Source organism: Rhododendron vialii, chromosome 1a (assembly GCF_030253575.1).
Source record: "Rhododendron vialii isolate Sample 1 chromosome 1a, ASM3025357v1".
NCBI lineage: Eukaryota > Viridiplantae > Streptophyta > Magnoliopsida > Ericales > Ericaceae > Rhododendron > Rhododendron vialii.
This window is the reverse complement of record NC_080557.1, coordinates 32925083-32951459: the sequence shown is the minus strand read 5'-3', so window position 1 is coordinate 32951459 and position 26377 is coordinate 32925083.

Genomic DNA, 26377 nt, shown 5'->3' with positions numbered 1-26377 from the left:
GTGTCAGAGAATTGCTAACTCCCAGCAAAATTTGGAGAATGCAGTTCATAAGAAGTTATCATCCCTGGAACTTCTTATCAGAGATTTGCAGCAGAAAATTCAGAATGTTCACCAGGAACTTCTCCAGATGGCCTATGCCAACCAAGCATTTTCAGCAGCCTTTTACCACAAGGATGCTGAAATGAAGCATCTCAAGAACCAGCTTCATTCTCTCCAAGCTCAGCAGAATTTTCAACAAAAAAGCCCATTTGATATGTTCACATCTTCTTCTCAACAAAGTTTGTTTGGGTATCCTCAAATGTCTCAACCCTTACCTATAAATCCTACTTCAGTATTTGGTGAGTCCAATATCTTTGGAAGCTCATCAGCTTTTCTTCCTCCACCAAAAAGACCATCTCCACCAAAACTTCCTTTCCTAAAACCCCAGATAAAACCTGTCCAGCCTTCAACAACTCCGACTCCACCAATTCCATCTCCACCATCTACATCGACATCTGCTCCAACTACCTCCACTCCCTCCAAACCATCTGACCCAAATTCCAAATCACCTCAGCTAATGGTTCAACCAACATCTAACCCTGCTAAAAATCCAATCTCCACTCTCCTACATACCTTGGCCACTATACCTGAACCAACCATCGAGTTTGATTCAGATACTGAATCTACAGACTCTATGCCCATTCCTCATGTTTTCATGATGAACCCTGAAAACCCAGAAGAACATGTTGAAGATCCCATCATTGAAGAAGGTCCTGAGTTTGATACACCCCCTGAAATTCCAACCTTTGATTCCTTCTCACATTCCAATATGCATACCCAAGGTTTCTCTTTTGACACCATTCCCCCATCAAAATGGTTGGATAAACTTTATGAGATTCATGCTTGGTGCACAGATGCTATGCTCTCTCCTAATGCTACACTCAGTGATGTTATTACTAAGTGTACAGCAAAATTTCTTGGCCGTCTCCGTCAATGGTTTTTAGCTCTCGGTGAGTACCGACAGCTACAACTTAAACAGCTGCCAACACTTGATCAATTCATTTCAGTCCTGCATACTGAGTTTCTTGGAGACCATAACAACACAAAGGAATTCGTTCGAGAAGAATATCTCAGCATGAAATGCTGTTCATTCAAAAGAAAAGATCTCGAGACTCACTATGATCGCATGTCTCAGAGATTTTATCTTCTCAACGGAATGGATGATGTCAATCTCAAGCAAGCTTTTCTCAATTCCCTTCCTGAACCATTGGGAAATGAAACAACAAGGCTCCTCCAGACAAAAGGATTGACGTTGAACTCAATCTCTCTTGGTGGTATTTACCAACACTCTTTGATTGCCTTGGAAAAACTGTGCAATCATCAGAAATTCTTCAGAACTCTTGAAGAACAGGGAAAACTTCTTGGCAAAGCTTGTGACCAACCCGACTTATCTATAAAGTGCAAAGACAAGAAGTGCACTTGCCGTCCTTCACATCGGAAGTCTAAACACTTTCAGAAATGGAAGTTTCAATCTCCTGGCAAGTTTTCAAAGTTTCCAAAATCTGGCAAGTTCCCACGCCGGAGAAAATGGAAATTTTTCAAGAAGAAAAAGTTCAGAGGGCAGCGAAAGTCTGATCGCTGCTACATATGCGGAAGGAAAGGGCACTATGCGAAACAGTGTCCCAACAAAGCAGCTAGAGACAAGATGATGAACTCTTTGACTCTCATTAATGATGATCTCGAAGATGCTGATGTCGAGTCCCTATTTTCCATCGAAGATGAAGCAACAGATGATGCCGTCCTGGCATTCACTTTTGATGATTCCTCTTCAGAATCAGATGATCTCTCTGATGAGTCTGATTCCTTCCCCTATGAAATCCAAACATTCGGTTTTCCAAATATCATGCTAGCTCAACCTTTAGCCAAGGTCCAGATCTTACTTGGAAAATATGAAAAACCTATACCAGTTATCGCTTTCTTTGATACTGGTGCAGCAGCCTCCATCCTCAACCCAGCAATTCTTCCCATGTCCTACTGGCGTCATATTTCCGACCCTTTACAGCAGCCAATGGAGAAACTTTTGTCATCTCTCTCATTAGTAAGCCTATTATCATTCAACTCTTCCCTGGATACACCATAAAACACCAAGTCTATGGTTCTGATCTCCCAGGAAAAAGATTTATTGTTAGGCTTTGATATTCTCCAAAATCTCAGCAAAGTTTCCTGGCTCAAAAAAGGTTTGAAATACAAAAACTATTTGTTACCCTGGACCACCCAACCAAATCTCTTTTCCATAGAAACTTTCTCCACCATTAAAGAAGCAATAATCCAAACTTCCTGTGCTGAATCCCATTCCCAGTTCCTCACCAAATGCTCTAACCCACTTTGGAAAAATCCAGAGTTCTTCATTTCTCTTCCCTTTAAGAAAAATGAAGACATTAATCCCACCAAAGCAACCCATCATGGAATGAACCCAGAACACTACCAGCTTGCTCTTCAAGAACTCCAGCAACTTCAATCAGAAGGTTTGATTGAGCCCACAACCTCTCAGTGGGCATGTGAAGCATTTTATGTCAACAAAAGAACAGAGCAGATAAGAGGAAAGCTTCGCCTGGTTATCAACTACCAGCCTCTTAATCATTTTTTGCAGGATAATAAGTTCCCTCTTCCTCGAAGAAGTGTTCTTTTTGCAAACCTGCCTAAAGCTCAGATTTTCTCAAAATTTGATTTAAAAGCAGGTTTCTGGCAACTTGGCATTCATCCCGATGATCGTCCCAAAACTGGATTCTGCATTCCAGATCACCACTTTCAGTGGACAGTCATGCCTTTTGGTCTCAAGACAGCTCCATCATTATTTCAAAAGGCCATGATTCGGGTATTTGCTCCTATATTATCCACAGCTCTTGTCTACATTGATGATATCTTACTCTTCTCCCCAGATATTGAATCCCATGCTGTCTTACTACAAATTTTCCATTCCCTTGTCCAAACCCATGGCATTATGCTCTCAGAAAAAAAGATGCTTTTGGCCCAACCAGAAATTGATTTTTTAGGGATGCATATCTCTAAAGGTCAATACACTCTCCAGCCTCATATAGCCTCCCAGCTTGACCACTTTTCAAATGAAAACCTCACAGTCAAACAAGTTCAGCAATTTCTAGGAATTGTTAACTATATGGCTGATTTCATCCCTAACCTTGCTCAATACCGTACCCCTCTCTCAGCTCTACTAAAGAAAATTCCTCCTCCCTGGTCAACCCACTGCACTAAAGCCGTCAAAGACCTCAAAACCTTAGCCAAAACCCTTCCACCATTAACCATACCTTCAGATGGGAAGAGAGTACTTCAGACAGATGCCTCTGATCTGTATTGGGGAGCAATTCTTTTGGAAGAAGATACAGAACAAAAGCGCAGAATTTGTGGTTACAACAGTGGTGCTTTCTCTCCAGCAGAACTTCATTACCACTCCACTTACAAAGAAATTCTGGCAATCAAGAAGAGTATTGAAAAGTTTGAGTTTCATCTAATCGGTCATCATTTCCTCATTGAGACTGATATGATGAGCTTTCCCAACATGCTCAAGTTCAAACAGAAACACCTTCCAAAGGCACAGTTACTCAGATGGGCAAATTGGTTTTCCAATTGGAGTTTTGATGCTGTTCACATAAAAGGAAAAACAAATGTCCTCCCTGATTTTTTATCAAGGCTCAAAAAAGAAATCAACCAGTTTTCCAAACCAAAACCACATCCCTTTGTTCCTGGTTGTTTTCCCATGATTTCCTGTTTCCATCCAATCAATTTTCCTATCCACCTTCAGTGTCATCTTTTAGAGTTAACCCTCCTTTCCAGATGTGTTCAAATGTGTCAAAACCTTCAACATCTCTGTATTTTCAAGTATGGTCTTGATGAGTGTCCCATAAAAGGTCTACCTTTTCATCCCGTCTATCCTTTCCTTACCCCGTTTGAGATCTCTTACCATAATGTCTTTCATTTTAAGAAAGAATTAGTTGATGTCTATACTATTAGCGTCTGTTTCAATAAGTCAGCTGTCTTGGTATACTTGGCACATGCAGCGTTCAGTCAGGTCCATCCTCCTGAAGATTACTTCCTGAAATTTCTCCTGCTCTTTGGAAGCATATCGTTCTGGCAACAGAAATTCAGAAGCACCCCCTGCAATCCAGATGAAGATCTTCAGTTTGCATTCTGGACAACTCGCAACAACAGGAGTTACCCTAATCCAGATGGTTCTATCACATGGCGAAAGGAATATCACACAATATTTCTTTCAACATATCCAGTGACTCAAGGATTGTGGATCAACAGTGGAAACTATCTTGTCATGACCCAAACAATGTGTTCTCTTAATGGATTGGCACTAACAGAGGTCCCCTCATCTCTCCTCCATTATGAGTCTGCAAATTGGAAATTCAATGATACTTATCCAGAAGAATGGCGCCAAAATATCCGCTATCTTTTAGATCAGTATCACCTCACAGACAGGACCGAAGACTTTTCTGGAAATAGTGAATCAGAGTAACACCAATATGTTCAAGCTAGCTGTCCCTTTGAGTACAATAAAGTTTCAGCCTTTTTCAGCAAGGGTGAAATTATTAGTGTTTACTATGCAGTGATGTAACTATTACCTTTTGTATTTACATTTACATGTCAATGGTGTAATAGTGTAATAGTAGTTTGTCTCTGACATTATTGTCCGTAAGTCTTTAAAGCTATAGTTGTAGGCTATAGGCTAGGCTAAATAGTTTAATGCAATTATATTGTTGTACTGTATAATGTCGTATGCAGTGATGTAAGCAGATGCCTTGGCTGCCTATATATAGCTGAGCTTCTCCCCTTTGTAACTCAAGTTAGTCACATGATAGTGCAAGTTAATAATATTTTCTCTCTTTTGTGATCCTATCCTACTTCGTGTTTGTACCCACTTTGTGTCAGAGAATTGCTAACTCCCAGCAAAATTTGGAGAATGCAGTTCATAAGAAGTTATCATCCCTGGAACTTCTTATCAGAGATTTGCAGCAGAAAATTCAGAATGTTCACCAGGAACTTCTCCAGATGGCCTATGCCAACCAAGCATTTTCAGCAGCCTTTTACCACAAGGATGCTGAAATGAAGCATCTCAAGAACCAGCTTCATTCTCTCCAAGCTCAGCAGAATTTTCAACAAAAAAGCCCATTTGATATGTTCACATCTTCTTCTCAACAAAGTTTGTTTGGGTATCCTCAAATGTCTCAACCCTTACCTATAAATCCTACTTCAGTATTTGGTGAGTCCAATATCTTTGGAAGCTCATCAGCTTTTCTTCCTCCACCAAAAAGACCATCTCCACCAAAACTTCCTTTCCTAAAACCCCAGATAAAACCTGTCCAGCCTTCAACAACTCCGACTCCACCAATTCCATCTCCACCATCTACATCGACATCTGCTCCAACTACCTCCACTCCCTCCAAACCATCTGACCCAAATTCCAAATCACCTCAGCTAATGGTTCAACCAACATCTAACCCTGCTAAAAATCCAATCTCCACTCTCCTACATACCTTGGCCACTATACCTGAACCAACCATCGAGTTTGATTCAGATACTGAATCTACAGACTCTATGCCCATTCCTCATGTTTTCATGATGAACCCTGAAAACCCAGAAGAACATGTTGAAGATCCCATCATTGAAGAAGGTCCTGAGTTTGATACACCCCCTGAAATTCCAACCTTTGATTCCTTCTCACATTCCAATATGCATACCCAAGGTTTCTCTTTTGACACCATTCCCCCATCAAAATGGTTGGATAAACTTTATGAGATTCATGCTTGGTGCACAGATGCTATGCTCTCTCCTAATGCTACACTCAGTGATGTTATTACTAAGTGTACAGCAAAATTTCTTGGCCGTCTCCGTCAATGGTTTTTAGCTCTCGGTGAGTACCGACAGCTACAACTTAAACAGCTGCCAACACTTGATCAATTCATTTCAGTCCTGCATACTGAGTTTCTTGGAGACCATAACAACACAAAGGAATTCGTTCGAGAAGAATATCTCAGCATGAAATGCTGTTCATTCAAAAGAAAAGATCTCGAGACTCACTATGATCGCATGTCTCAGAGATTTTATCTTCTCAACGGAATGGATGATGTCAATCTCAAGCAAGCTTTTCTCAATTCCCTTCCTGAACCATTGGGAAATGAAACAACAAGGCTCCTCCAGACAAAAGGATTGACGTTGAACTCAATCTCTCTTGGTGGTATTTACCAACACTCTTTGATTGCCTTGGAAAAACTGTGCAATCATCAGAAATTCTTCAGAACTCTTGAAGAACAGGGAAAACTTCTTGGCAAAGCTTGTGACCAACCCGACTTATCTATAAAGTGCAAAGACAAGAAGTGCACTTGCCGTCCTTCACATCGGAAGTCTAAACACTTTCAGAAATGGAAGTTTCAATCTCCTGGCAAGTTTTCAAAGTTTCCAAAATCTGGCAAGTTCCCACGCCGGAGAAAATGGAAATTTTTCAAGAAGAAAAAGTTCAGAGGGCAGCGAAAGTCTGATCGCTGCTACATATGCGGAAGGAAAGGGCACTATGCGAAACAGTGTCCCAACAAAGCAGCTAGAGACAAGATGATGAACTCTTTGACTCTCATTAATGATGATCTCGAAGATGCTGATGTCGAGTCCCTATTTTCCATCGAAGATGAAGCAACAGATGATGCCGTCCTGGCATTCACTTTTGATGATTCCTCTTCAGAATCAGATGATCTCTCTGATGAGTCTGATTCCTTCCCCTATGAAATCCAAACATTCGGTTTTCCAAATATCATGCTAGCTCAACCTTTAGCCAAGGTCCAGATCTTACTTGGAAAATATGAAAAACCTATACCAGTTATCGCTTTCTTTGATACTGGTGCAGCAGCCTCCATCCTCAACCCAGCAATTCTTCCCAGGTCCTACTGGCGTCATATTTCCGACCCTTTACAGCAGCCAATGGAGAAACTTTTGTCATCTCTCTCATTAGTAAGCCTATTATCATTCAACTCTTCCCTGGATACACCATAAAACACCAAGTCTATGGTTCTGATCTCCCAGGAAAAAGATTTATTGTTAGGCTTTGATATTCTCCAAAATCTCAGCAAAGTTTCCTGGCTCAAAAAAGGTTTGAAATACAAAAACTATTTGTTACCCTGGACCACCCAACCAAATCTCTTTTCCATAGAAACTTTCTCCACCATTAAAGAAGCAATAATCCAAACTTCCTGTGCTGAATCCCATTCCCAGTTCCTCACCAAATGCTCTAACCCACTTTGGAAAAATCCAGAGTTCTTCATTTCTCTTCCCTTTAAGAAAAATGAAGACATTAATCCCACCAAAGCAACCCATCATGGAATGAACCCAGAACACTACCAGCTTGCTCTTCAAGAACTCCAGCAACTTCAATCAGAAGGTTTGATTGAGCCCACAACCTCTCAGTGGGCATGTGAAGCATTTTATGTCAACAAAAGAACAGAGCAGATAAGAGGAAAGCTTCGCCTGGTTATCAACTACCAGCCTCTTAATCATTTTTTGCAGGATAATAAGTTCCCTCTTCCTCGAAGAAGTGTTCTTTTTGCAAACCTGCCTAAAGCTCAGATTTTCTCAAAATTTGATTTAAAAGCAGGTTTCTGGCAACTTGGCATTCATCCCGATGATCGTCCCAAAACTGGATTCTGCATTCCAGATCACCACTTTCAGTGGACAGTCATGCCTTTTGGTCTCAAGACAGCTCCATCATTATTTCAAAAGGCCATGATTCGGGTATTTGCTCCTATATTATCCACAGCTCTTGTCTACATTGATGATATCTTACTCTTCTCCCCAGATATTGAATCCCATGCTGTCTTACTACAAATTTTCCATTCCCTTGTCCAAACCCATGGCATTATGCTCTCAGAAAAAAAGATGCTTTTGGCCCAACCAGAAATTGATTTTTTAGGGATGCATATCTCTAAAGGTCAATACACTCTCCAGCCTCATATAGCCTCCCAGCTTGACCACTTTTCAAATGAAAACCTCACAGTCAAACAAGTTCAGCAATTTCTAGGAATTGTTAACTATATGGCTGATTTCATCCCTAACCTTGCTCAATACCGTACCCCTCTCTCAGCTCTACTAAAGAAAATTCCTCCTCCCTGGTCAACCCACTGCACTAAAGCCGTCAAAGACCTCAAAACCTTAGCCAAAACCCTTCCACCATTAACCATACCTTCAGATGGGAAGAGAGTACTTCAGACAGATGCCTCTGATCTGTATTGGGGAGCAATTCTTTTGGAAGAAGATACAGAACAAAAGCGCAGAATTTGTGGTTACAACAGTGGTGCTTTCTCTCCAGCAGAACTTCATTACCACTCCACTTACAAAGAAATTCTGGCAATCAAGAAGAGTATTGAAAAGTTTGAGTTTCATCTAATCGGTCATCATTTCCTCATTGAGACTGATATGATGAGCTTTCCCAACATGCTCAAGTTCAAACAGAAACACCTTCCAAAGGCACAGTTACTCAGATGGGCAAATTGGTTTTCCAATTGGAGTTTTGATGCTGTTCACATAAAAGGAAAAACAAATGTCCTCCCTGATTTTTTATCAAGGCTCAAAAAAGAAATCAACCAGTTTTCCAAACCAAAACCACATCCCTTTGTTCCTGGTTGTTTTCCCATGATTTCCTGTTTCCATCCAATCAATTTTCCTATCCACCTTCAGTGTCATCTTTTAGAGTTAACCCTCCTTTCCAGATGTGTTCAAATGTGTCAAAACCTTCAACATCTCTGTATTTTCAAGTATGGTCTTGATGAGTGTCCCATAAAAGGTCTACCTTTTCATCCCGTCTATCCTTTCCTTACCCCGTTTGAGATCTCTTACCATAATGTCTTTCATTTTAAGAAAGAATTAGTTGATGTCTATACTATTAGCGTCTGTTTCAATAAGTCAGCTGTCTTGGTATACTTGGCACATGCAGCGTTCAGTCAGGTCCATCCTCCTGAAGATTACTTCCTGAAATTTCTCCTGCTCTTTGGAAGCATATCGTTCTGGCAACAGAAATTCAGAAGCACCCCCTGCAATCCAGATGAAGATCTTCAGTTTGCATTCTGGACAACTCGCAACAACAGGAGTTACCCTAATCCAGATGGTTCTATCACATGGCGAAAGGAATATCACACAATATTTCTTTCAACATATCCAGTGACTCAAGGATTGTGGATCAACAGTGGAAACTATCTTGTCATGACCCAAACAATGTGTTCTCTTAATGGATTGGCACTAACAGAGGTCCCCTCATCTCTCCTCCATTATGAGTCTGCAAATTGGAAATTCAATGATACTTATCCAGAAGAATGGCGCCAAAATATCCGCTATCTTTTAGATCAGTATCACCTCACAGACAGGACCGAAGACTTTTCTGGAAATAGTGAATCAGAGTAACACCAATATGTTCAAGCTAGCTGTCCCTTTGAGTACAATAAAGTTTCAGCCTTTTTCAGCAAGGGTGAAATTATTAGTGTTTACTATGCAGTGATGTAACTATTACCTTTTGTATTTACATTTACATGTCAATGGTGTAATAGTGTAATAGTAGTTTGTCTCTGACATTATTGTCCGTAAGTCTTTAAAGCTATAGTTGTAGGCTATAGGCTAGGCTAAATAGTTTAATGCAATTATATTGTTGTACTGTATAATGTCGTATGCAGTGATGTAAGCAGATGCCTTGGCTGCCTATATATAGCTGAGCTTCTCCCCTTTGTAACTCAAGTTAGTCACATGATAGTGCAAGTTAATAATATTTTCTCTCTTTTGTGATCCTATCCTACTTCGTGTTTGTACCCACTTTGTGTCAGAGAATTGCTAACTCCCAGCAAAATTTGGAGAATGCAGTTCATAAGAAGTTATCATCCCTGGAACTTCTTATCAGAGATTTGCAGCAGAAAATTCAGAATGTTCACCAGGAACTTCTCCAGATGGCCTATGCCAACCAAGCATTTTCAGCAGCCTTTTACCACAAGGATGCTGAAATGAAGCATCTCAAGAACCAGCTTCATTCTCTCCAAGCTCAGCAGAATTTTCAACAAAAAAGCCCATTTGATATGTTCACATCTTCTTCTCAACAAAGTTTGTTTGGGTATCCTCAAATGTCTCAACCCTTACCTATAAATCCTACTTCAGTATTTGGTGAGTCCAATATCTTTGGAAGCTCATCAGCTTTTCTTCCTCCACCAAAAAGACCATCTCCACCAAAACTTCCTTTCCTAAAACCCCAGATAAAACCTGTCCAGCCTTCAACAACTCCGACTCCACCAATTCCATCTCCACCATCTACATCGACATCTGCTCCAACTACCTCCACTCCCTCCAAACCATCTGACCCAAATTCCAAATCACCTCAGCTAATGGTTCAACCAACATCTAACCCTGCTAAAAATCCAATCTCCACTCTCCTACATACCTTGGCCACTATACCTGAACCAACCATCGAGTTTGATTCAGATACTGAATCTACAGACTCTATGCCCATTCCTCATGTTTTCATGATGAACCCTGAAAACCCAGAAGAACATGTTGAAGATCCCATCATTGAAGAAGGTCCTGAGTTTGATACACCCCCTGAAATTCCAACCTTTGATTCCTTCTCACATTCCAATATGCATACCCAAGGTTTCTCTTTTGACACCATTCCCCCATCAAAATGGTTGGATAAACTTTATGAGATTCATGCTTGGTGCACAGATGCTATGCTCTCTCCTAATGCTACACTCAGTGATGTTATTACTAAGTGTACAGCAAAATTTCTTGGCCGTCTCCGTCAATGGTTTTTAGCTCTCGGTGAGTACCGACAGCTACAACTTAAACAGCTGCCAACACTTGATCAATTCATTTCAGTCCTGCATACTGAGTTTCTTGGAGACCATAACAACACAAAGGAATTCGTTCGAGAAGAATATCTCAGCATGAAATGCTGTTCATTCAAAAGAAAAGATCTCGAGACTCACTATGATCGCATGTCTCAGAGATTTTATCTTCTCAACGGAATGGATGATGTCAATCTCAAGCAAGCTTTTCTCAATTCCCTTCCTGAACCATTGGGAAATGAAACAACAAGGCTCCTCCAGACAAAAGGATTGACGTTGAACTCAATCTCTCTTGGTGGTATTTACCAACACTCTTTGATTGCCTTGGAAAAACTGTGCAATCATCAGAAATTCTTCAGAACTCTTGAAGAACAGGGAAAACTTCTTGGCAAAGCTTGTGACCAACCCGACTTATCTATAAAGTGCAAAGACAAGAAGTGCACTTGCCGTCCTTCACATCGGAAGTCTAAACACTTTCAGAAATGGAAGTTTCAATCTCCTGGCAAGTTTTCAAAGTTTCCAAAATCTGGCAAGTTCCCACGCCGGAGAAAATGGAAATTTTTCAAGAAGAAAAAGTTCAGAGGGCAGCGAAAGTCTGATCGCTGCTACATATGCGGAAGGAAAGGGCACTATGCGAAACAGTGTCCCAACAAAGCAGCTAGAGACAAGATGATGAACTCTTTGACTCTCATTAATGATGATCTCGAAGATGCTGATGTCGAGTCCCTATTTTCCATCGAAGATGAAGCAACAGATGATGCCGTCCTGGCATTCACTTTTGATGATTCCTCTTCAGAATCAGATGATCTCTCTGATGAGTCTGATTCCTTCCCCTATGAAATCCAAACATTCGGTTTTCCAAATATCATGCTAGCTCAACCTTTAGCCAAGGTCCAGATCTTACTTGGAAAATATGAAAAACCTATACCAGTTATCGCTTTCTTTGATACTGGTGCAGCAGCCTCCATCCTCAACCCAGCAATTCTTCCCAGGTCCTACTGGCGTCATATTTCCGACCCTTTACAGCAGCCAATGGAGAAACTTTTGTCATCTCTCTCATTAGTAAGCCTATTATCATTCAACTCTTCCCTGGATACACCATAAAACACCAAGTCTATGGTTCTGATCTCCCAGGAAAAGATTTATTGTTAGGCTTTGATATTCTCCAAAATCTCAGCAAAGTTTCCTGGCTCAAAAAAGGTTTGAAATACAAAAACTATTTGTTACCCTGGACCACCCAACCAAATCTCTTTTCCATAGAAACTTTCTCCACCATTAAAGAAGCAATAATCCAAACTTCCTGTGCTGAATCCCATTCCCAGTTCCTCACCAAATGCTCTAACCCACTTTGGAAAAATCCAGAGTTCTTCATTTCTCTTCCCTTTAAGAAAAATGAAGACATTAATCCCACCAAAGCAACCCATCATGGAATGAACCCAGAACACTACCAGCTTGCTCTTCAAGAACTCCAGCAACTTCAATCAGAAGGTTTGATTGAGCCCACAACCTCTCAGTGGGCATGTGAAGCATTTTATGTCAACAAAAGAACAGAGCAGATAAGAGGAAAGCTTCGCCTGGTTATCAACTACCAGCCTCTTAATCATTTTTTGCAGGATAATAAGTTCCCTCTTCCTCGAAGAAGTGTTCTTTTTGCAAACCTGCCTAAAGCTCAGATTTTCTCAAAATTTGATTTAAAAGCAGGTTTCTGGCAACTTGGCATTCATCCCGATGATCGTCCCAAAACTGGATTCTGCATTCCAGATCACCACTTTCAGTGGACAGTCATGCCTTTTGGTCTCAAGACAGCTCCATCATTATTTCAAAAGGCCATGATTCGGGTATTTGCTCCTATATTATCCACAGCTCTTGTCTACATTGATGATATCTTACTCTTCTCCCCAGATATTGAATCCCATGCTGTCTTACTACAAATTTTCCATTCCCTTGTCCAAACCCATGGCATTATGCTCTCAGAAAAAAAGATGCTTTTGGCCCAACCAGAAATTGATTTTTTAGGGATGCATATCTCTAAAGGTCAATACACTCTCCAGCCTCATATAGCCTCCCAGCTTGACCACTTTTCAAATGAAAACCTCACAGTCAAACAAGTTCAGCAATTTCTAGGAATTGTTAACTATATGGCTGATTTCATCCCTAACCTTGCTCAATACCGTACCCCTCTCTCAGCTCTACTAAAGAAAATTCCTCCTCCCTGGTCAACCCACTGCACTAAAGCCGTCAAAGACCTCAAAACCTTAGCCAAAACCCTTCCACCATTAACCATACCTTCAGATGGGAAGAGAGTACTTCAGACAGATGCCTCTGATCTGTATTGGGGAGCAATTCTTTTGGAAGAAGATACAGAACAAAAGCGCAGAATTTGTGGTTACAACAGTGGTGCTTTCTCTCCAGCAGAACTTCATTACCACTCCACTTACAAAGAAATTCTGGCAATCAAGAAGAGTATTGAAAAGTTTGAGTTTCATCTAATCGGTCATCATTTCCTCATTGAGACTGATATGATGAGCTTTCCCAACATGCTCAAGTTCAAACAGAAACACCTTCCAAAGGCACAGTTACTCAGATGGGCAAATTGGTTTTCCAATTGGAGTTTTGATGCTGTTCACATAAAAGGAAAAACAAATGTCCTCCCTGATTTTTTATCAAGGCTCAAAAAAGAAATCAACCAGTTTTCCAAACCAAAACCACATCCCTTTGTTCCTGGTTGTTTTCCCATGATTTCCTGTTTCCATCCAATCAATTTTCCTATCCACCTTCAGTGTCATCTTTTAGAGTTAACCCTCCTTTCCAGATGTGTTCAAATGTGTCAAAACCTTCAACATCTCTGTATTTTCAAGTATGGTCTTGATGAGTGTCCCATAAAAGGTCTACCTTTTCATCCCGTCTATCCTTTCCTTACCCCGTTTGAGATCTCTTACCATAATGTCTTTCATTTTAAGAAAGAATTAGTTGATGTCTATACTATTAGCGTCTGTTTCAATAAGTCAGCTGTCTTGGTATACTTGGCACATGCAGCGTTCAGTCAGGTCCATCCTCCTGAAGATTACTTCCTGAAATTTCTCCTGCTCTTTGGAAGCATATCGTTCTGGCAACAGAAATTCAGAAGCACCCCCTGCAATCCAGATGAAGATCTTCAGTTTGCATTCTGGACAACTCGCAACAACAGGAGTTACCCTAATCCAGATGGTTCTATCACATGGCGAAAGGAATATCACACAATATTTCTTTCAACATATCCAGTGACTCAAGGATTGTGGATCAACAGTGGAAACTATCTTGTCATGACCCAAACAATGTGTTCTCTTAATGGATTGGCACTAACAGAGGTCCCCTCATCTCTCCTCCATTATGAGTCTGCAAATTGGAAATTCAATGATACTTATCCAGAAGAATGGCGCCAAAATATCCGCTATCTTTTAGATCAGTATCACCTCACAGACAGGACCGAAGACTTTTCTGGAAATAGTGAATCAGAGTAACACCAATATGTTCAAGCTAGCTGTCCCTTTGAGTACAATAAAGTTTCAGCCTTTTTCAGCAAGGGTGAAATTATTAGTGTTTACTATGCAGTGATGTAACTATTACCTTTTGTATTTACATTTACATGTCAATGGTGTAATAGTGTAATAGTAGTTTGTCTCTGACATTATTGTCCGTAAGTCTTTAAAGCTATAGTTGTAGGCTATAGGCTAGGCTAAATAGTTTAATGCAATTATATTGTTGTACTGTATAATGTCGTATGCAGTGATGTAAGCAGATGCCTTGGCTGCCTATATATAGCTGAGCTTCTCCCCGTTGTACAAACACGAAGTAGGATAGGATCACAAAAGAGAGAAAATATTATTAACTTGCACTATCATGTGACTAACTTGAGTTACAAAGGGGAGAAGCTCAGCTATATATAGGCAGCCAAGGCATCTGCTTACATCACTGCATACGACATTATACAGTACAACAATATAATTGCATTAAACTATTTAGCCTAGCCTATAGCCTACAACTATAGCTTTAAAGACTTACGGACAATAATGTCAGAGACAAACTACTATTACACTATTACACCATTGACATGTAAATGTAAATACAAAAGGTAATAGTTACATCACTGCATAGTAAACACTAATAATTTCACCCTTGCTGAAAAAGGCTGAAACTTTATTGTACTCAAAGGGACAGCTAGCTTGAACATATTGGTGTTACTCTGATTCACTATTTCCAGAAAAGTCTTCGGTCCTGTCTGTGAGGTGATACTGATCTAAAAGATAGCGGATATTTTGGCGCCATTCTTCTGGATAAGTATCATTGAATTTCCAATTTGCAGACTCATAATGGAGGAGAGATGAGGGGACCTCTGTTAGTGCCAATCCATTAAGAGAACACATTGTTTGGGTCATGACAAGATAGTTTCCACTGTTGATCCACAATCCTTGAGTCACTGGATATGTTGAAAGAAATATTGTGTGATATTCCTTTCGCCATGTGATAGAACCATCTGGATTAGGGTAACTCCTGTTGTTGCGAGTTGTCCAGAATGCAAACTGAAGATCTTCATCTGGATTGCAGGGGGTGCTTCTGAATTTCTGTTGCCAGAACGATATGCTTCCAAAGAGCAGGAGAAATTTCAGGAAGTAATCTTCAGGAGGATGGACCTGACTGAACGCTGCATGTGCCAAGTATACCAAGACAGCTGACTTATTGAAACAGACGCTAATAGTATAGACATCAACTAATTCTTTCTTAAAATGAAAGACATTATGGTAAGAGATCTCAAACGGGGTAAGGAAAGGATAGACGGGATGAAAAGGTAGACCTTTTATGGGACACTCATCAAGACCATACTTGAAAATACAGAGATGTTGAAGGTTTTGACACATTTGAACACATCTGGAAAGGAGGGTTAACTCTAAAAGATGACACTGAAGGTGGATAGGAAAATTGATTGGATGGAAACAGGAAATCATGGGAAAACAACCAGGAACAAAGGGATGTGGTTTTGGTTTGGAAAACTGGTTGATTTCTTTTTTGAGCCTTGATAAAAAATCAGGGAGGACATTTGTTTTTCCTTTTATGTGAACAGCATCAAAACTCCAATTGGAAAACCAATTTGCCCATCTGAGTAACTGTGCCTTTGGAAGGTGTTTCTGTTTGAACTTGAGCATGTTGGGAAAGCTCATCATATCAGTCTCAATGAGGAAATGATGACCGATTAGATGAAACTCAAACTTTTCAATACTCTTCTTGATTGCCAGAATTTCTTTGTAAGTGGAGTGGTAATGAAGTTCTGCTGGAGAGAAAGCACCACTGTTGTAACCACAAATTCTGCGCTTTTGTTCTGTATCTTCTTCCAAAAGAATTGCTCCCCAATACAGATCAGAGGCATCTGTCTGAAGTACTCTCTTCCCATCTGAAGGTATGGTTAATGGTGGAAGGGTTTTGGCTAAGGTTTTGAGGTCTTTGACGGCTTTAGTGCAGTGGGTTGACCAGGGAGGAGGAATTTTCTTTAGTAGAGCTGAGAGAGGGGTACGGTATTGAGCAAGGTTAGGGATGAAATCAGCCATATAGTTAACAATTCCTAGAAATTGCTGAACTTGTTTGACTGTGAGGTTTTCATTTGAAAAGTGGTCAAGCTGGGAGGCTATATGAGGCTGGAGAGTGTATTGACCTTTAGAGATATGCATCCCTAAAAAATCAATTTCTGGTTGGGCCAAAAGCATCTTTTTTTCTGAGAGCATAATGCCATGGGTTTGGACAAGGGAATGGAAAATTTGTAGTAAGACAGCATGGGATTCAATATCTGGGGAGAAGAGTAAGATATCATCAATGTAGACAAGAGCTGTGGATAATATAGGAGCAAATACCCGAATCATGGCCTTTTGAAATAATGATGGAGCTGTCTTGAGACCAAAAGGCATGACTGTCCACTGAAAGTGGTGATCTGGAATGCAGAATCCAGTTTTGGGACGATCATCGGGATGAATGCCAAGTTGCCAGAAACCTGCTTTTAAATCAAATTTTGAGAAAATCTGAGCTTTAGGCAGGTTTGCAAAAAGAACACTTCTTCGAGGAAGAGGGAACTTATTATCCTGCAAAAAATGATTAAGAGGCTGGTAGTTGATAACCAGGCGAAGCTTTCCTCTTATCTGCTCTGTTCTTTTGTTGACATAAAATGCTTCACATGCCCACTGAGAGGTTGTGGGCTCAATCAAACCTTCTGATTGAAGTTGCTGGAGTTCTTGAAGAGCAAGCTGGTAGTGTTCTGGGTTCATTCCATGATGGGTTGCTTTGGTGGGATTAATGTCTTCATTTTTCTTAAAGGGAAGAGAAATGAAGAACTCTGGATTTTTCCAAAGTGGGTTAGAGCATTTGGTGAGGAACTGGGAATGGGATTCAGCACAGGAAGTTTGGATTATTGCTTCTTTAATGGTGGAGAAAGTTTCTATGGAAAAGAGATTTGGTTGGGTGGTCCAGGGTAACAAATAGTTTTTGTATTTCAAACCTTTTTTGAGCCAGGAAACTTTGCTGAGATTTTGGAGAATATCAAAGCCTAACAATAAATCTTTTCCTGGGAGATCAGAACCATAGACTTGGTGTTTTATGGTGTATCCAGGGAAGAGTTGAATGATAATAGGCTTACTAATGAGAGAGATGACAAAAGTTTCTCCATTGGCTGCTGTAAAGGGTCGGAAATATGACGCCAGTAGGACCTGGGAAGAATTGCTGGGTTGAGGATGGAGGCTGCTACACCAGTATCAAAGAAAGCGATAACTGGTATAGGTTTTTCATATTTTCCAAGTAAGATCTGGACCTTGGCTAAAGGTTGAGCTAGCATGATATTTGGAAAACCGAATGTTTGGATTTCATAGGGGAAGGAATCAGACTCATCAGAGAGATCATCTGATTCTGAAGAGGAATCATCAAAAGTGAATGCCAGGACGGCATCATCTGTTGCTTCATCTTCGATGGAAAATAGGGACTCGACATCAGCATCTTCGAGATCATCATTAATGAGAGTCAAAGAGTTCATCATCTTGTCTCTAGCTGCTTTGTTGGGACACTGTTTCGCATAGTGCCCTTTCCTTCCGCATATGTAGCAGCGATCAGACTTTCGCTGCCCTCTGAACTTTTTCTTCTTGAAAAATTTCCATTTTCTCCGGCGTGGGAACTTGCCAGATTTTGGAAACTTTGAAAACTTGCCAGGAGATTGAAACTTCCATTTCTGAAAGTGTTTAGACTTCCGATGTGAAGGACGGCAAGTGCACTTCTTGTCTTTGCACTTTATAGATAAGTCGGGTTGGTCACAAGCTTTGCCAAGAAGTTTTCCCTGTTCTTCAAGAGTTCTGAAGAATTTCTGATGATTGCACAGTTTTTCCAAGGCAATCAAAGAGTGTTGGTAAATACCACCAAGAGAGATTGAGTTCAACGTCAATCCTTTTGTCTGGAGGAGCCTTGTTGTTTCATTTCCCAATGGTTCAGGAAGGGAATTGAGAAAAGCTTGCTTGAGATTGACATCATCCATTCCGTTGAGAAGATAAAATCTCTGAGACATGCGATCATAGTGAGTCTCGAGATCTTTTCTTTTGAATGAACAGCATTTCATGCTGAGATATTCTTCTCGAACGAATTCCTTTGTGTTGTTATGGTCTCCAAGAAACTCAGTATGCAGGACTGAAATGAATTGATCAAGTGTTGGCAGCTGTTTAAGTTGTAGCTGTCGGTACTCACCGAGAGCTAAAAACCATTGACGGAGACGGCCAAGAAATTTTGCTGTACACTTAGTAATAACATCACTGAGTGTAGCATTAGGAGAGAGCATAGCATCTGTGCACCAAGCATGAATCTCATAAAGTTTATCCAACCATTTTGATGGGGGAATGGTGTCAAAAGAGAAACCTTGGGTATGCATATTGGAATGTGAGAAGGAATCAAAGGTTGGAATTTCAGGGGGTGTATCAAACTCAGGACCTTCTTCAATGATGGGATCTTCAACATGTTCTTCTGGGTTTTCAGGGTTCATCATGAAAACATGAGGAATGGGCATAGAGTCTGTAGATTCAGTATCTGAATCAAACTCGATGGTTGGTTCAGGTATAGTGGCCAAGGTATGTAGGAGAGTGGAGATTGGATTTTTAGCAGGGTTAGATGTTGGTTGAACCATTAGCTGAGGTGATTTGGAATTTGGGTCAGATGGTTTGGAGGGAGTGGAGGTAGTTGGAGCAGATGTCGATGTAGATGGTGGAGATGGAATTGGTGGAGTCGGAGTTGTTGAAGGCTGGACAGGTTTTATCTGGGGTTTTAGGAAAGGAAGTTTTGGTGGAGATGGTCTTTTTGGTGGAGGAAGAAAAGCTGATGAGCTTCCAAAGATATTGGACTCACCAAATACTGAAGTAGGATTTATAGGTAAGGGTTGAGACATTTGAGGATACCCAAACAAACTTTGTTGAGAAGAAGATGTGAACATATCAAATGGGCTTTTTTGTTGAAAATTCTGCTGAGCTTGGAGAGAATGAAGCTGGTTCTTGAGATGCTTCATTTCAGCATCCTTGTGGTAAAAGGCTGCTGAAAATGCTTGGTTGGCATAGGCCATCTGGAGAAGTTCCTGGTGAACATTCTGAATTTTCTGCTGCAAATCTCTGATAAGAAGTTCCAGGGATGATAACTTCTTATGAACTGCATTCTCCAAATTTTGCTGGGAGTTAGCAATTCTCTGACACAAAGTGGGTACAAACACGAAGTAGGATAGGATCACAAAAGAGAGAAAATATTATTAACTTGCACTATCATGTGACTAACTTGAGTTACAAAGGGGAGAAGCTCAGCTATATATAGGCAGCCAAGGCATCTGCTTACATCACTGCATACGACATTATACAGTACAACAATATAATTGCATTAAACTATTTAGCCTAGCCTATAGCCTACAACTATAGCTTTAAAGACTTACGGACAATAATGTCAGAGACAAACTACTATTACACTATTACACCATTGACATGTAAATGTAAATACAAAAGGTAATAGTTACATCACTGCATAGTAAACACTAATAATTTCACCCTTGCTGAAAAAGGCTGAAACTTTATTGTACTCAAAGGGACAGCTAGCTTGAACATATTGGTGTTACTCTGATTCACTATTTCCAGAAAAGTCTTCGGTCCTGTCTGTGAGGTGATACTGATCTAAAAGATAGCGGATATTTTGGCGCCATTCTTCTGGATAAGTATCATTGAATTTCCAATTTGCAGACTCATAATGGAGGAGAGATGAGGGGACCTCTGTTAGTGCCAATCCATTAAGAGAACACATTGTTTGGGTCATGACAAGATAGTTTCCACTGTTGATCCACAATCCTTGAGTCACTGGATATGTTGAAAGAAATATTGTGTGATATTCCTTTCGCCATGTGATAGAACCATCTGGATTAGGGTAACTCCTGTTGTTGCGAGTTGTCCAGAATGCAAACTGAAGATCTTCATCTGGATTGCAGGGGGTGCTTCTGAATTTCTGTTGCCAGAACGATATGCTTCCAAAGAGCAGGAGAAATTTCAGGAAGTAATCTTCAGGAGGATGGACCTGACTGAACGCTGCATGTGCCAAGTATACCAAGACAGCTGACTTATTGAAACAGACGCTAATAGTATAGACATCAACTAATTCTTTCTTAAAATGAAAGACATTATGGTAAGAGATCTCAAACGGGGTAAGGAAAGGATAGACGGGATGAAAAGGTAGACCTTTTATGGGACACTCATCAAGACCATACTTGAAAATACAGAGATGTTGAAGGTTTTGACACATTTGAACACATCTGGAAAGGAGGGTTAACTCTAAAAGATGACACTGAAGGTGGATAGGAAAATTGATTGGATGGAAACAGGAAATCATGGGAAAACAACCAGGAACAAAGGGATGTGGTTTTGGTTTGGAAAACTGGTTGATTTCTTTTTTGAGCCTTGATAAAAAATCAGGGAGGACATTTGTTTTTCCTTTTATGTGAACAGCATCAAAACTCCAATTGGAAAACCAATTTGCCCATCTGAGTAACTGTGCCTTTGGAAGGTGTTTCTGTTTGAACTTGAGCATGTTGGGAAAGCTCATCATATCAGTCTCAATGAGGAAATGATGACCGATTAGATGAAACTCAAACTTTTCAATACTCTTCTTGATTGCCAGAATTTCTTTGTAAGTGGAGTGGTAATGAAGTTCTGCTGGAGAGAAAGCACCACTGTTGTAACCACAAATTCTGCGCTTTTGTTCTGTATCTTCTTCCAAAAGAATTGCTCCCCAATACAGATCAGAGGCATCTGTCTGAAGTACTCTCTTCCCATCTGAAGGTATGGTTAATGGTGGAAGGGTTTTGGCTAAGGTTTTGAGGTCTTTGACGGCTTTAGTGCAGTGGGTTGACCAGGGAGGAGGAATTTTCTTTAGTAGAGCTGAGAGAGGGGTACGGTATTGAGCAAGGTTAGGGATGAAATCAGCCATATAGTTAACAATTCCTAGAAATTGCTGAACTTGTTTGACTGTGAGGTTTTCATTTGAAAAGTGGTCAAGCTGGGAGGCTATATGAGGCTGGAGAGTGTATTGACCTTTAGAGATATGCATCCCTAAAAAATCAATTTCTGGTTGGGCCAAAAGCATCTTTTTTTCTGAGAGCATAATGCCATGGGTTTGGACAAGGGAATGGAAAATTTGTAGTAAGACAGCATGGGATTCAATATCTGGGGAGAAGAGTAAGATATCATCAATGTAGACAAGAGCTGTGGATAATATAGGAGCAAATACCCGAATCATGGCCTTTTGAAATAATGATGGAGCTGTCTTGAGACCAAAAGGCATGACTGTCCACTGAAAGTGGTGATCTGGAATGCAGAATCCAGTTTTGGGACGATCATCGGGATGAATGCCAAGTTGCCAGAAACCTGCTTTTAAATCAAATTTTGAGAAAATCTGAGCTTTAGGCAGGTTTGCAAAAAGAACACTTCTTCGAGGAAGAGGGAACTTATTATCCTGCAAAAAATGATTAAGAGGCTGGTAGTTGATAACCAGGCGAAGCTTTCCTCTTATCTGCTCTGTTCTTTTGTTGACATAAAATGCTTCACATGCCCACTGAGAGGTTGTGGGCTCAATCAAACCTTCTGATTGAAGTTGCTGGAGTTCTTGAAGAGCAAGCTGGTAGTGTTCTGGGTTCATTCCATGATGGGTTGCTTTGGTGGGATTAATGTCTTCATTTTTCTTAAAGGGAAGAGAAATGAAGAACTCTGGATTTTTCCAAAGTGGGTTAGAGCATTTGGTGAGGAACTGGGAATGGGATTCAGCACAGGAAGTTTGGATTATTGCTTCTTTAATGGTGGAGAAAGTTTCTATGGAAAAGAGATTTGGTTGGGTGGTCCAGGGTAACAAATAGTTTTTGTATTTCAAACCTTTTTTGAGCCAGGAAACTTTGCTGAGATTTTGGAGAATATCAAAGCCTAACAATAAATCTTTTCCTGGGAGATCAGAACCATAGACTTGGTGTTTTATGGTGTATCCAGGGAAGAGTTGAATGATAATAGGCTTACTAATGAGAGAGATGACAAAAGTTTCTCCATTGGCTGCTGTAAAGGGTCGGAAATATGACGCCAGTAGGACCTGGGAAGAATTGCTGGGTTGAGGATGGAGGCTGCTACACCAGTATCAAAGAAAGCGATAACTGGTATAGGTTTTTCATATTTTCCAAGTAAGATCTGGACCTTGGCTAAAGGTTGAGCTAGCATGATATTTGGAAAACCGAATGTTTGGATTTCATAGGGGAAGGAATCAGACTCATCAGAGAGATCATCTGATTCTGAAGAGGAATCATCAAAAGTGAATGCCAGGACGGCATCATCTGTTGCTTCATCTTCGATGGAAAATAGGGACTCGACATCAGCATCTTCGAGATCATCATTAATGAGAGTCAAAGAGTTCATCATCTTGTCTCTAGCTGCTTTGTTGGGACACTGTTTCGCATAGTGCCCTTTCCTTCCGCATATGTAGCAGCGATCAGACTTTCGCTGCCCTCTGAACTTTTTCTTCTTGAAAAATTTCCATTTTCTCCGGCGTGGGAACTTGCCAGATTTTGGAAACTTTGAAAACTTGCCAGGAGATTGAAACTTCCATTTCTGAAAGTGTTTAGACTTCCGATGTGAAGGACGGCAAGTGCACTTCTTGTCTTTGCACTTTATAGATAAGTCGGGTCGGTCACAAGCTTTGCCAAGAAGTTTTCCCTGTTCTTCAAGAGTTCTGAGGAATTTCTGATGATTGCACAGTTTTTCCAAGGCAATCAAAGAGTGTTGGTAAATACCACCAAGAGAGATTGAGTTCAACGTCAATCCTTTTGTCTGGAGGAGCCTTGTTGTTTCATTTCCCAATGGTTCAGGAAGGGAATTGAGAAAAGCTTGCTTGAGATTGACATCATCCATTCCGTTGAGAAGATAAAATCTCTGAGACATGCGATCATAGTGAGTCTCGAGATCTTTTCTTTTGAATGAACAGCATTTCATGCTGAGATATTCTTCTCGAACGAATTCCTTTGTGTTGTTGTGGTCTCCAAGAAACTCAGTATGCAGGACTGAAATGAATTGATCAAGTGTTGGCAGCTGTTTAAGTTGTAGCTGTCGGTACTCACCGAGAGCTAAAAACCATTGACGGAGACGGCCAAGAAATTTTGCTGTACACTTAGTAATAACATCACTGAGTGTAGCATTAGGAGAGAGCATAGCATCTGTGCACCAAGCATGAATCTCATAAAGTTTATCCAACCATTTTGATGGGGGATTGGTGTCAAAAGAGAAACCTTGGGTATGCATATTGGAATGTGAGAAGGAATCAAAGGTTGGAATTTCAGGGGGTGTATCAAACTCAGGACCTTCTTCAATGATGGGATCTTCAACATGTTCTTCTGGGTTTTCAGGGTTCATCATGAAAACATGAGGAATGGGCATAGAGTCTGTAGATTCAGTATCTGAATCAAACTCGATGGTTAGTTCAGGTATAGTGGCTAAGGTATGTAGGAGAGTGGAGATTGGATTTTTAGCAGGGTTAGATGTTGGTTGAACCATTAGCTGAGGTGATTTGGAATTTGGGTCAGATGGTTTGGAGGGAGTGGAGGTAGTTGGAGCAGATGTCGATGTAGATGGTGGAGATGGAATTGGTGGAGTCGGAGTTGTTGAAGGCTGGACAGGTTTTATCTGGGGTTTTAGGAAAGGAAGTTTTGGTGGAGATGGTCTTTTTGGTGGAGGAAGAAAAGCTGATGAGCTTCCAAAGATATTGGACTCACCAAATACTGAGGTAGGATTTATAGGTAAGGGTTGAGACATTTGAGGATACCCAAACAAACTTTGTTGAGAAGAAGATGTGAACATATCAAATGGGCTTTTTTGTTGAAAATTCTGCTGAGCTTGGAGAGAATGATGCTGGTTCTTGAGATGCTTCATTTCAGCATCCTTGTGGTAAAAGGCTGCTGAAAATGCTTGGTTGGCATAGGCCATCTGGAGAAGTTCCTGGTGAACATTCTGAATTTTCTGCTGCAAATCTCTGATAAGAAGTTCCAGGGTTGATAACTTCTTATGAACTGCATTCTCCAAATTTTGCTGGGAGTTAGCAATTCTCTGAAGAATTTTGTTCTGGGCCAGAGAATTTGCTGACTGCCAATTTATTGCTGCTTCTGCTGCTGACACTGCTTTGGTACTACCATCAGGGAGAATGGTAGTAGAGTCTGGAATTTTATGCCGATGGGTTGTTCTTTCTTGGGAATTATGAAATTCCAAAGGAGGAAAATCTGCTTCTGTCCAGGAAGGGGATGAGGTGAACATGAAACATCCACTCGGTTGACTCGACGAACCATCATCAGATGGAGGTTGAGGAAGAGGTGGAGATTTACAAGGAGTGGGAGGTGAAGAAGGACATATGGGACATGGTTCTTCAAAATCCTCGTCATCTTCTAGGAGACTATCTTCTAGACAATCATCACAGTTACAGGTATCAAAATAACAATGACTTGTTTCTGGATTTTTGAAATAGAAGACTGGAAGGCCACTGGGTTCAAAATATTTAATTGGAGGGCCAGGTTTAGAACCATCTACAAACATGTTAATTTTCGAAGGAAAAATAACAGGATGGGTTGAAGATGAGGCAGAGGTTTCTTTTGGAAAAGTAATTTCCACGGTACCATCAGGTTTGGTGATGAAAGTTGGGTTGGATGTTTGGACAGGTATGGGCTTGTTTTGGTTTTTCTCATAAGCTGTAACCCAAGATTCTGGGAGAAGCTTGAGAAGCTCAGGTCGGGAAATTTGTCGGGGTACATGGACACAAGAAGCTTGGTGAGGTGCGTTTATGGTGAGGAAAAGGGCTTCATCTGTGGAGGATGGTAAGGACATGTCAAAGGCATGGTTTTGGAGACGGTAGGCCATTTGGTAATGAAGGGTTGCGGCATATGTGGAGGAGATTTGGGAGGCACCACCAATTTGGACTTGGACCTTCAAGGCGGATAGCAGATGAGGATCTGCTAATGGCATGTTGAAATTGGGGTAGAAGGTAAAAATTACAGTTCCGGCATTTAGAGTGGTTTGGACCGTAGCGATGCATGCGTGCTGATACTGTAGAAACCTGGTATCGACCAGAGCAAGTCTGGACGTAACAGGCAAACCTTTTCTACCATGGAAAGTGACAGCAAGTCGGATTGCTCCAAAGTGAAGATGAGTAAATCCTTGTTGTTACCAAAGACGAGGCAAATCAACTGGGATTTCCAAAGGTAAAAGTTGTTCAGCTTCAGTTGCTGCTATGAAGCACTGATCAAATTTAGAGGCTTGAACATACTCTTTTACGGAGGTTGGGCGTTTTGTGGAGAAAAGCTGGGTGACGGTCTTTTTTACAGAAGTTTGAGGTCTGACAAAAGCATTATAAGGGTTTAGGAACGGGAGATCAGTAAGAGGGACCTTACTATCATCAGGTAGGTATTCAAACTCATACAAATATTCAAGATTAGAAGAAGAAGATGAGGAATTTCTACTGGTAGAGGAACATGAAGGGACTAAGGATGACGAAGCAGAGGAGTGGGTTGTAAACAGGTGATTCATCTTTAAGAGTAGAATTCTGGATTCTCCTTTCCCTCAGTACAACAAACCTTTTTCCTTTTTTCAACGTATAAATTTTCAACCAACTTTGATTAATAAAATTTTGTATACTAGGATAGATAAACCGAGACACACTGCTCAATAGCCAAAAGTCTCAAGGTACTTTAACCCACTGATACAAAATTCTTTTAACCAAAATAGTTGATGAAGTTTCTGATGTGGAGGATCCTGTGAAGGCAACCACAGAGCATACGCTTCAAGTTTTTTCTTTTAGGAAAGATTTGAAGTAGTTTTGGAAAAGAAGTTCCCAGAAGAGGGTTTAAGCTAGAATGGAAGACATGGCTTTGATACCAAGTTTTCAGACACAAAGTGGGTACAAACACGAAGTAGGATAGGATCACAAAAGAG